Source organism: Mustela lutreola, chromosome 1 (assembly GCF_030435805.1).
Source record: "Mustela lutreola isolate mMusLut2 chromosome 1, mMusLut2.pri, whole genome shotgun sequence".
Lineage (NCBI taxonomy): Eukaryota > Metazoa > Chordata > Mammalia > Carnivora > Mustelidae > Mustela > Mustela lutreola.
Window position 1 is genome coordinate 54,219,160 of NC_081290.1, and position 13,236 is coordinate 54,232,395.

Genomic DNA, 13,236 nt, shown 5'->3' on the forward strand with positions numbered 1-13,236 from the left:
CTTCAGCCCAGGTCATAATCCCAGGGTCCTAGGGATCCAGACCCACATCAGGCTCCCTGCTCAGCAGGGAACCTGCTTCTCTCTCTGCCTGCTGCTTCTCCCCCTCTTGCTCTCTTGCTCTCTCTGACAAATAAATAAATAAATTCTTAAAGATTCATTTTTAATGAATTAAAAAAAATACAATCAAATACCTAAATATTAATGACAAATCTTTACCTCAGGATGTAAAATACTAAAACACTGTCTTTGTTCACCAAACAACAGATATTGTTTACAAATAGCTTCTGGCTCTGTGGTGTCAGGTTGGACATCTCCTTAGTTGATGATGCAACTGTCATGTGCTAAAATTTTAATGCTCTACCAATTGTATTTGGAATACAAGTTAAGATTTTTAATGTGCATTGTTTTTGTTTTTGAATTTAGACTTGTATTTAGACCTGTGGGCATCATTTTTTTTTTCTTTTCCTTTTTAAACACTGACCAAACAATGTTGCATCCAAAAATACCCTGGGAAGTCTGGGCCTTAATAACCAAGAGGCATTCCATTGAGAAAATATTAACTGGGAGATATTGTGAGGATTTTTCTGCAACAGGTTAAATTCTGATAAGTGCGGTGGACAGAAAGAAAAAGGGTCAGGAGGATCAGAGGACATGGTAGAGGAAACGGGTATTGCCAAATTTGAATCAGGTGGCTGAGGAAGGTTACCTTCCCTGAGAAGGGGAGAGTGGACACCTGAGAGAAGGGAGAATAAACCAGGTGATAATTTGACAGGCAGGGAATTGACATTAAGCAGCAAAAAAGATAGGATATTTGAAAGGCCCTGAGGCAGGAGTATGTCTGGAGTCTGAGCACAGAAAGTTCACAAAGGCTGGAGTGACCAGTGGTATATAAGCTGGGGTACAAGTAGCAGGATGTGGGAGAGAGCGGCAGGCAGGCAGGGAGGGGAACTGGAAGATTACAGGAGGGTGCTGTAGACTGTGGTAATTACTATGGATTCTGCTAAGAGGTTCAAAGTTCTGAGTTTTGAGTTGAGGAGACAATAATCCATTTCATCAATTCTAAGGCATAGGTTTCATTTTATTTTTCACATTTTTCACATTTTAACATTTTACTGAACAAGAGATACAGTAAAGATTTGTCTTGCAATCAGTGCTGTATTATGTGGTAAATTTTTTCCAACTTAATCATACATAAAATAATGGAGTCTTGTAAAAATCGATGTTGACTTAACTTTGAGGACTCGTAATCCGACTTACATATTAATAGCATCATTCGGGTTGCTGTTTTGAGAGAAGACAAAAAGATACCAAGGGCTGACTAAGAAGAAACCTAACTTACTTGGAAATAAAATAACCTATTTGTACAAATTTCATGGGTCAAATAAATCACACAAGGAATTAGATTACATTTTAAACTGAATTATAATGAATAAAAACATAAATTTTTGTTCTTTGACAGAAATATAGAAATTTAAAGGCTTAGCTTGGGAAGAAAGATCTGTTGACAAATATACAGTACATAATAAAAAATGCTTAAAATGGCGCGGGGCAAGATGGTGGAGAAGTAAGAGACCCTGTTCCAACTGGCCCCCAAAGTGAGCTAATTATCTACCAGAACACTCTGAACACCCATGGAGTTAGCCTGAGATGTAGGATTATACACTTCTGGATCTCTACAGGGGCAGAAGATACCAGTGGAGAGGTAAAGCGAGTGGGAATCGACTGATATCGGAGAATAAACAGAAGGGGGAGGGAGCCACCAGAAGCAACCTGTTATACGAGAGTGCCCTGTGATTGGGGACCAGCATTAACTTGGAGTCTGGTTAAAAGCACTCAAAAAGAGCAAAATGTCTTAAGGGGCAACTGGTAGACTAGGGCAGTCACAGGCACAGACCAAAGCACGTGGACCCAGGACAGCCACTGCTGGAGACCACCCCTGCCAGAGAGAGTGCAGCAAAGCCTCCAGGCCCTGCCCCTGAGCTGAGGGCTTTTCAGCGATGGGCCAGACACCCTCTGCGTGTGAGGGAGTCTGATGAGTGCGCCAGCCAGGGCTCTCTGGAACCAGAGCCTTTTTCACTCTTCATGCGCACTGCACAATTGAACTGAAGTGTGTTCCTCGCCCATGCCTGAGCGTGCTCTGTGTGGGGCACTAGCCTGTGGGTGCTAGAACCGCCAAGAGTGAACACTCCCAGCTCGGGCTTGAAAATCTTAGCGTTCTGTCTCTGGTCTACAGAAGTCCCGGCAAAGGCAGCCACTGGAAGTGGGCTCCGTGGACCAATATCGCTCTCGGTTTTAGTAGCAGGGGTACAGAGACAAGCAGGGGCGATTTCTGTGACTCCTGAGACAGTGACTGGGGGGTGCGCACTGCCAGTGGGAGGTTGACAGCTCAGTAGATTTTGCAGAGGGGATTTTTGGGACCATCCAGAGGGGAGTAGACTGAGGCTTCTCTCTGAGACAGAGGTCTGGGTGCAGTTCCCTTTCCACTAAACTTCCAAAAAGCCACAAAAAAATGCCAAAGAACAAAAACCTCCAGAGAACAAAAGCCTGAAAAACTGGTTTCAACAGAGCCCAGCCCTTTGATAGGGAGCAGGAGGACTCAACCCAAGCAAGACTGACAGAAGAATAACTCAGCAGGCCCCTCCCCCAGAAAGCCCCTTGAAAAAAAGAGAGGACAACTACCACAGGATCCCCATAAAACTATAAAACCCCAATATCAGGGGAAAAGAAGATATTAAGCTCCCGGTACTGCCCGAAAACCTGTATATTTCATAGATACAACTTTTATTTTTAAATTCATTTTCACTATTCTCATTCTTTTTAAATTTTTTAACCTATTTACCATTACAACAAGAGGTTCAATACAACAAATTCCATAATAACCTTTTAACTTGAACTTTCTTCATACATATATCTGTGTTTTTCTTTTGCTTTTCTATTTTTTTAATATACCTATAGATAAAAGCTTCAAGGTAATCCTCCTTCCCTAATCAATACTACCCCTATATATAAACCAGTTTTAATCTCCCTTTATCTCTGGAAAGTTGAGTCCTTTAACAAAGATATCAAGATCACTCAGGAAGAATCAAAACAACTTTCCTCGCCCACACTGAGGAGGATTCATAACCGCCCTCCCATCTTTTCTTCTGTCAGTGTTTCTGTGTATTTGTTTTTGTTCTGGGATTATATAAATCTTATACTTGGGCTTTATTTTGGATGGGCTCTTTTTTTCTTGTCATTTACTTTTGTAGGTCTTTTCATTTGTCCGTTTCTGTTCATATACCTTATAAACCTTACCTTCAGGGCCCATTCTGGCTGAGTCTTCTCTCTCTCTCTCTCTTTTTTTTTTTTCCCCTGTCTCTTCTCAATCTCTCTCTTTTTTTTCTTTTTTCTTTCTTTTTGGTGGTGACTTCCTGTTGCTCAGAAGTATTCCAGGGTGTACCTTGCTTGGATCACAGTTAATATATTCAGCTACACATTCCCTCAACCACATCTCACCAAAATGACTACGAGGAGGAATGCCCAAAAGAGGAAAAATTCAGAGACTGTGCCCTCTCCATCAGAGCTATTGGATATGGACGTAAACAGTATGTTGGAAAGGAATTCAGAGTAACAATTTTCCAGGCAATGGTTAAGTTGGAGAAAACCATTAATGACAACATGGAATTTATTAGGGCAGAAGTGAAAGTCACCCAGGAGGAAGTTAAAAATGCTATGAGTGAGATCCAATCTAATCTAAACCTCTAAAAGCTAGGGTAACTGAGGCAGAAGATAGTATTAGTGATCTAGAGGACAAAATGATAGAGAAAAAGGATCGGGAGGAGACCTGGAACAAACAGCATACAAACTATGAAAACAGAATTAGGGAGGGGCGCCTGGGTGGCTCAATGGGTTAAGCCTCTACCTTCAGCTCAGGTCATGATCCCAGGGGCCTGGGATCCAGTCCCGCATAGGGCTCTCTGCTCAGCAGGGAGCAGGGAGCCTGCTTCTCCTCATCTCTCTCTCTGTCTGTCTCTCTGCCTATTTGTGATCTCTCTCTCTGTCAAATAAATAAATAAAATCTTTAAAAAAAATAAAAAAAAAAAAAAGAAAACAGAATTAGGGAAATAAATAACGCCATGAAACATTCCAACGTCAGAATTATTGGGATCCCTGAGGGGGAGGAGAAAGAAAGAAGACTAGAAGATATAGTTCAACAAAATCTCCATGAAAATTTTCCCAATCTGGGGAATGGAACAAGCGTTCCTGTCCTAGAGGCAGAAAGATCTGCCCCCCCCCCAAGATCATAGAATCTAGAAAGACCTTGAGACACCTCACTGTGAAACTGATGAATCATAATTTTATACAGGAGCTCCTGATGACAGCTAGGGGCAAGAGATTCCTTACATACAGAAGAAGTCCATCAGACCTGTCCACAGAAACCTGGAAAACCAGAAAGGCAAGGCAAGACATATTCAGGGCACTAAATGAGAAGAACATGCAGCCAAGAATACTTTATCCAGCAAGGCTGACATCCAAAATGCATGGAGAGATAAAGAGCTTCCAAGACAAGCAAGGTATAAGAGTATGTGACCACCAAGCCGGCACTACAAGAAATATTAAGGGAGGGTTCATAAAAGAAGAAAGAACCCAAGAGAGTCATAGAACAGAAATTTACAGAGAAAATCTATAGAAACAAGGACTTCACAGGCAACATGATGTCAATAAAAATGTATCTTTCAGTAATCACTCTCAATGTAAATGGCCTAAACACTCTCATAAAATGGCACAGGGTAGCAGATTGGATAAAACGACAGGACCCATCCATATGCTGTCTAAAAGAGACACATTTGGAACTTAAAGATACATCCAGACTGAAAGTGAAGGGATAGAGAAGCATCTTTCATGCCAATGGGCCTCAAAAGAAAGCTGGTAGCAATTCTCATATTGGACAAGTAAGATTTTAAACTAAATACTGTAGTCAGAGATAAAGAAGGACATTACATCGTATTTAAAGGGTCTATCCACCAAGAAGATCTAACAATTGTAAATATTTATGCCCCCAATATGGGAGCAGCCAACTATATAAGACAATTATTAATCAAGAAAAATGATTATATTGATATGAATACATTAATAGTAGGGGATCTTAACATGCCACTCTTAATAATAGACAGATCATCCAAGCAGAAAATCAAAAAAGAAACAAGAGCATCGAATGACACATTCGATGTATATATATACAGATGTATATATATCTGATATATAGATATACATATACATATCATGTACCTATATAAAGATATCTACAGATATATATGATATATATAGATATCTACAGATATATAGATATCTAAAGATATATGCATCTGTAGATATGTATATATATACATATATATGTATATATAGATATATCTATATCTATATCTGCATATGTATACACAAATTTGTGTATACATATGCATATATGTCTACATATACATACATGTATGTACACATATGTATATGTGTACATGTATGATATGTATATACATATTCAGATATATCATATACATGTATATATATACACACAGCTATCTACGGATATATCCATATATATATATAATATAAATATACATGCACACACACATACATGTATGTATATGTATGTACATATGCAGATATATATGTATATATACACATATATATGTATATATTTGTATGCATGTATACACACACACACACACACACATATATATATATATATATCTCATATATATATACAGAACATTCCACCCTAAAACAACAGAATACTCATTCTTCTCAAGCACATATGGAACTTTCTCCAGAATAACCACATACTGGGTCAACAAATCAGGGTTCAACCAATATCAAAAGATTGAGATAATTCCCTACATATTCTCAGACCACAATGCTTAGAAACTGGAACTCAACCACAAGAAAAACCTTGGAAGGAATTCAAACACTTGGAAGCTAAAGAACACCTTGTTTAAGAATATTTGGATCAACCAGGAAATCAAAGAACTTAAACAATCATTGAAACCAATGAGAATGAAGACACTTTGGTCCAAAACCTATGGGATATACCAAAGGGGGTCCTAAGAGAGAAATAAATAACCATCCAAGCATCCCTCAAAAAAATTGAATAATCCAAAATACACCAGCTCTCTTTACACCTTAAAGAACTGGAAAATCACAACAAATTAAACCAACCCCATGCACAAGAAGGGAAATAATCAAGATTAGAGCAGAGATAAATGAGATAGAAACTAGAGATACAGTAGGACGCATCAACAAAACTAGATGCTGGTTCTTTGAAAGAATCAATAAGATCGATAAAACGCTGGCCAATTAATCCAAAAGAAAACAGAGAGGACTCAAATTAATAAAATTATGAGTGAAAGGGGAGAGATCATGACAAACATCAAGGAAATAGAAACAATCATCAAAAATTATTATCAAGAGTTATATGCCAATAAGTTAAGCAACCTAAAAGAAATGGATGCATTCCTGGAAACATATAAACTTCCAAGACCGAATCAGGAAGAAATTGACAACCTGAATAGAACAATATCTAGTAACGAGATTGAAGCAGTGATCAACAAAAAACAAGAGCCCAGGACCTGATGAATTCCCTGGGGAATTCTACCAAACATTCAAAGAAGAAATAAAACATATTCTCCTGAAGCTGTTTCAAAAAATAGAAACAGAAGGAAAACTTCCAGCCACTTTCTATGAAGCCAGCATTACCCTGATCCCCAAACCAGGTAAAGACCCAACCAAAAAGGAGAATTTCAGACCAATATTCCTGATGAATATGGATGCCAACATTTTCAATAAGATCCTAGCTAGTAGGATCCAACAGTACATTAAAAAAATTACCCACCATGACCAGATGGGATTTATCCTGGGATGCAAGGGTGACTCAACATTCACAAATCAATCAGTGTGAAAGAACAAATCAGTAAGAGAAGAGAGAAGAACTACATGGTCCTCTCAATTGATGCAGAAAAAGCATTTGACAAGATACAGCAACCGCTCCTGATTAAAATGCTTCAAAATACAGGAATACAGGGAACATTCCTCAACTTCATAAAATCTACCTATGAAAAACCCATAGCAAATATCATTCTCAATGGGGAAAAGCTGACAGTCTACCCTTTGAGATCAGGAACAAGACAAAATGCTCTATCTCACCACTGTTGCTCGACAGTACTAGAAGTCCTAGCAACAGCAATCAGACAACAAAAAGAAATCAAAGGTATTCAAATTGGCAAAGGACAAGTCAAACACTCTCTCTTCACAGATGACATGATACTTTATATGGAAAACCCAAAAGACTCCACCCGCAAACTACTAGAACTCATACAGCAATTCATTAATGTGGCAGGATACAAAATCAATGTACAGAAATCAGTTGCTTTCTTATACACTAACAATGAAAATATAGAAAGGGAAATTAGAGAATCGATTCCATTTACTAGAGCACCAAGAACCATAAGATACCTGGGAATAAACCTAACTAAAAGGGTAAAGGATCTGTACTTGAGGAACTACAGAACACTTAGGAAAGAAATTGAAGAAGACACAAAAAGATGGAAGACCATTTCATGCTCATGGATTGGAAGAATAAACATTGTTAAAATGTCTATAGTGCCTAGAGCAATCTATACTTTCAATGCCATCCTGACCAAATTGCTCAGCATTTTTCAAAGAGCTGGAACAAACGGTCCTAAAATTTACATGGAACCAGAAGAGACCCCACATTGCTAAGGAAATGTTGAAAAAGAAAAACATAAGTGGGGGCATCACGTTGCCTGATTTCAAGCTTTACTACAAAGCTGTGATCACCAAGACAGCATGGTACTGGCACAAAAACAGACACATAGACCAGCAGAACAGAGTAGAGAGCCCAGATATGGACCTGCATCTCTATGGTCAAATAATCTTTGATGAAGCAGGAAAAAATGCACAGTGGAAAAAAAGAGTCTCTTCAATAAATGGTGCTGGGGAAATTGGACAGCTACATCTAGAAGAATTAAACTTGACCTTTCTCTTATACCACACACAATGATAAACTCAAAATTGATAAAAGACCCTCAACATGAGGCAGGAATCTATCAAAATCCTAGAGGAGAACATGGGCAGTAATCTCTTTGACACTGGCCACAGTAACTTCTTTGAAAGGCAAAGGAAACAAAAGCAAAATGAACTTTTAGGACTTCATCAAGATCAAAAGCTTCTGCACAGCAGAAAGGAAACAGTCAACAAAACAAAGAGGGAACCCACAGTATGAAAGAAGATATTCACAAATGACACTACAGACAAAGTGCTAATAGCCAAGACTTATAAAGAACTCCTCAAACTCAACCCACACAAAACAGATAATCACATCAAAAAATGGGCAGAAGACATGAACAGACACCTCTCCAAAGAAGATATACCAATGGCTAACAGACACATGAAAAAATGTTCATCATCATTAGCCACCAGGGAGATTCAAATCAAAACCACATTGAGATACCACCTTACACCAGTTAGAATGGCCAAAGTCAACAAGATAGTAAACACCACATGTTGGAGAGGTTGTGGAGAAAGGGTAACTCTCTTACACTGTTGGTGGGAATGCAAGTTTGTGCAGCTACTTCGGAAAACAGTGTGGACATTCCTTAAGAAATTAAAAATAGAGCTTCCCTATGACCCTGCAATTGCACTACTGGGTATTTACCCCAAAGATACTGATGTAGTGAAAAGAAGGGCCATCTGTACCCCAATGTTCATAGCAGCAATGGCCACAGTCACCAAACTGTGCAAAGAACCAAGATGCCCTTCAACAGATGAATGGATAAAGAAGATATGGTCCATATATACAATGGAGTATTATGCCTCCATCAGAAAGGATGAAGACCCAAATTTTGTATCAACATGGACAGGACTGGAAGAAATTATGCTGAGTGAAATAAGTCAAGCAGAGAGAGTCAATTGTCATATGGTTTCACTTACTTGTGGAGCATAAGGAATAACACGGAGGACATGGGGAGATGGAGAAAAGTGAGTGGGGGAAAATCAGAGAGCGAGAGAAACTATGAGAGACTGTAGACTCTGAGAAACAAACTGATGGTTTTGGAGGGGACAGGTGGGGGGTTGGGCGAGCTTGGTGGTGGGTATTTTGGTGTGGTGCATAAACAATGAACGCTGGAACACTGAAAAGAAATAAAATTAAATGGTAAAAAATGCCTAAAATGCAAATAAATTCATAGAAATACCTTAAAAAGTGTTCTACTCAAAGTATAGTGTTTCTCGTAGTGTTTAACAGAGAACCTTGATTTTTTATGTAAATGATTGTAGCTTCATTGTTCGTTAAAATTTATTATATGGTAGAAATTTCCACCACTAGCATGTTTTATACTTAGAGAAAGGAACAAAAAGTATTTTTAAAATATACAAGGCAATGTGGTGTACTTTAACTCCCATTTGTCTCACTTATCTTTGCTTCTCTTCGCAACTGCCTCCACCTCGAGGTTAAATCTGCACAGTTCATTTTTTGGGAATCATTTTCCATATGTTCAATATATGTCAGAATTCCTGGTGTTAAACTAGCTGAGAAAGTAACTGGTCGGCTCTCTTTCTTCACTTCTAGTTTCACAACCACTTAGCCTAGATTTCTTTAAAACTAAGAAGAGACCCTCATGCCTAATGTAAGTAACTATGGTGAGTTGCTTTAAAGGGAAACCTCTGATTTACTTAACAACAGGACAGTTCAAACAGGGACGTCAGTGAAGCCTCCTTAGTCAAAACTTGAAATTCAGTCCCACCCATCTCAACAAGAAGTGAATTTCCAACAAAATTTTACCTTTTACATTTAATAACTAATATTAGCAACATCTTGATATATTCATATTGTTTTTGCCAATTACATATCAAATTTTTTTAAATTTTTTAATTTTTTAAAATAAATATATAATATATTTTTATCCCCAGGGGTACAGGTCTATGAATCGCCAGGTTTTCACACTTCACAGCATTCCCCATAGCACATACCCTCCCCAGTGTCCATAACCCCACCCCCCTTCTCCCAACCCCCCTCCCCCCAGCAACCCTCAGTTTGTTTTGTGAGATTAAGAGTCACTTATAGTTTGTCTCCCTCCCAATCCCATCTTGTTTCATTTATTCTTCTCCTACCCTCTTAACCCTCCATGTTGCATCTCCACTTCCTCATATCAGGGAGATCACATGATAGTTGTCTTTCTCTGCTTGACTTATTTCGGTAAGCATGATACCCTCTAGTTCCATCCGCGTTGTCGCAAATGGCAAGATTTCATTTCTTTTGATGGCTGCATAGTATTCCATTGTCTATATATACCACGTCTTCTTTATCCATTCATCTGTTGATGGACATCTAGGTTCTTTCCATAGTTTGGCTATTGTAGACATTGCTGCTATAAACATTCGGGTCCATGTGCTCTTCGGATCACTACGTTTGTATCTTTAGGGTAAATACCCAGTAGTGCTATTGCTGGGTCATAGGGTAGTTCTATTTTCAACATTTTGAGGAACCTCCATGTTTTTTTCCAGAGTGGTTGCACCAGCTTGCATTCCCACCAACAGTGTAGGAGGGTTCCCCTTTCTCCACATCCTCGCCAGCATCTGTCATTTCCTGACTTGTTAATTTTAGCCTTTCTGACTGGTGTGAGGTGATATCTCATTGTGGTTTTGGTTTGTATTTCCCTGATGCCGAGTGATATGGAGCACTTTTTCATGTGTCAGTTGGCCATCCGGATGTCTTCTTTGCAGAAATGTCTGTTCATGTCTTCTGCCCATTTCTTGATTGGATTATTTGTTCTTTGGGTGTTGAGTTTGCTAAGTTCTTTTACATATCAATTTTTTAATTGAGAATCTCATCCAGAAGAAACTACAAAATACTTAGAGCTTTATGGTCACAAAAAATAATTTTAATTTCTAATTTTTTTACATATTTTTGTTACAGCAATGCAAGATGGTGAATCAATAAAAGTCTTTCAAAATAAAAGTACACTGGAATAATATATGGGTAAATTGTAATGGGAAAATAATTTCAAAGAGATAAAAAAATGCCTATTTCCAATCAGATAGTTTTTGCATATCTTTATAAAAATGGATATTTATTATTTAAAATATAAACTTTTGGGAGTGCCTGGTGGTTTAGTTGGTTCAGCATCTGCCTTCAGCTCAGGTTATGATCCCAGGGTCCTGGGATCCAGTCCAAATCTGTCTCCCCGCTCAGTGAGGAGCCTGGTTCTCCCTCTCCCTCTGCCTCCCACCCCCAGCTCATGCTCTCTCTCTTGCTCTCGCTCACTCTCACTCTTATTCTCAAATAAATAAAATATTTTAAAAATAAAATAGAATAAAACTTTTCTGTTTATTTTAAACATTGCAAATAAAAAATAGTACTATTATTAACATGCACATTATATTAACATTTACTAGGTATTTACTATGTCCTTGGATCTTTACTACATAGGCTTTGTAGCTATCCCATCTCATTGACACTAAAGGAGTACAGAATAGATAAAATGCCCAAGTAACAGATGAGGAACTTGAGATTACAGAGGTTAATTACTGTGCCAAGGACAACCAAGTTAGTAAGTTGTCAAGCTTCAAGGTTAACTTTAGTCTCTTGACACCAACACGAATGACCCGACTACCTATGTTTTCCCAATGTTACTTTTTCTTTGATAATAACAATTTAAATAATGCATCAGACATATTTAACAAGCCTCATGCATAATAAATAGAAGTTGTGGTTTCTTATAATCTAGTCAGCAAGACAGGCTATGCCATAATGTATTCATTTAATCCTTCCTTCTTTCTTTTTTTCCTGCCCTCCCTCAACAAATGGTCACTGGTCGTATTTCTTGTCTGACAATTTGCTTAGCACTGAAAGGTCTATGCTTATCTTAAGCATATAATTTATAGCAAATTTTATCACAAGGAAAATGTCTGCTCTAGGAGGTAGAAGGGTGGGAATTCTATAATGTTAATACTTAAATATTTCTGGAATTCTATAATAAAGTCACTTCTTAGTACTACCACAAGTGTTTACAACTTAATTAACAATTATCTCGAGCTCATTAACTAATTACCACTCATTCTTCACAACAAAGAAAGAAAAATAAATCAGTATATGTGACTGGGAGTCTCACAGAAATGAAATATTAAAGGGATAAAAATCCTTTAAAAGCCTATAAATGGGAGGGGCAGAGACCCTGTTGGGTCAAAGGTCATCTTCTACCCAGTCCTCCATGCTTTTGTTGTCCCCTGTACATTCTTCCCTATGAGCTTTAGTGTGTTTACTTTTTTCATTTCTATCTCTCTCTATTACATGATAGGTCCTGGAAAAGTCCTAAAGTATCTCTCGTACTTAGTGGAGCTGGATAGTAGTAGGTTCTAAATGAAAGTGTTTCATCTATGAGTAAAAGCATGACCTCTTGGCGTTATAATAGCAGCACGGCAAAAAGCAGGTAGGGAAGGGAAAAACCAATCACAGCTCAAGAGATATTGTTGTAATATAGAATTCCACCAGTCTTCGAGATCATTTCAGGAATGGGAGCAGGTGGTAACGTCTCTTCCTCCCAGATTCCACAAAAATGATTGACATAAGAAGAAAATAAGGAAAAGCTTACCTTGCTGCTAGAAACCAAGACAGTGTGGTACAGAGAGATTTCTATTACATGTGACAGAGGCCAGTATAACAGTACTAAAATGATGGAGAGGTTTATTTCTCACTTGCATGACAGTCCCAGTATACATATTCCAGGTGTGATACACAGTTTTGTTTTTCTGGAACCCAGGCTTATTCGATCTAGTTGTTCTGTTGTCCCTAATATGCAGTTCGTATCTCGGGCCTAAGGTGACTGTTCTAGCTCCTTCCACCACATGCACATTCCACTGAACAGGAAAGAAAAAGGAAAACATGAGTTCCTTTCCTTTAAAAGGCATGCCACATGTCTGAAATCAAGCCCCCTATCCAGTCACATGATTCAATCACATGATCAAAAACAACTGGGAGAAAGGCTGGTTAGATGATCTTTAGCTGATCAGCCAAGAAACCAGCCAAAGCATCTAACTCTATAGAAGAAAAAAAGGAAGGAAGTTTTGGAGGGGGAAGAGCTGATAGTCTGGGCCAAAAATAGTTTGAACAGCATCAAATTAATGTAAAAGTGGATAGAAATTCCTTTTGTATGAAGGAGTAGCATTGTTTTCTAGAGGATAAAAAATGGA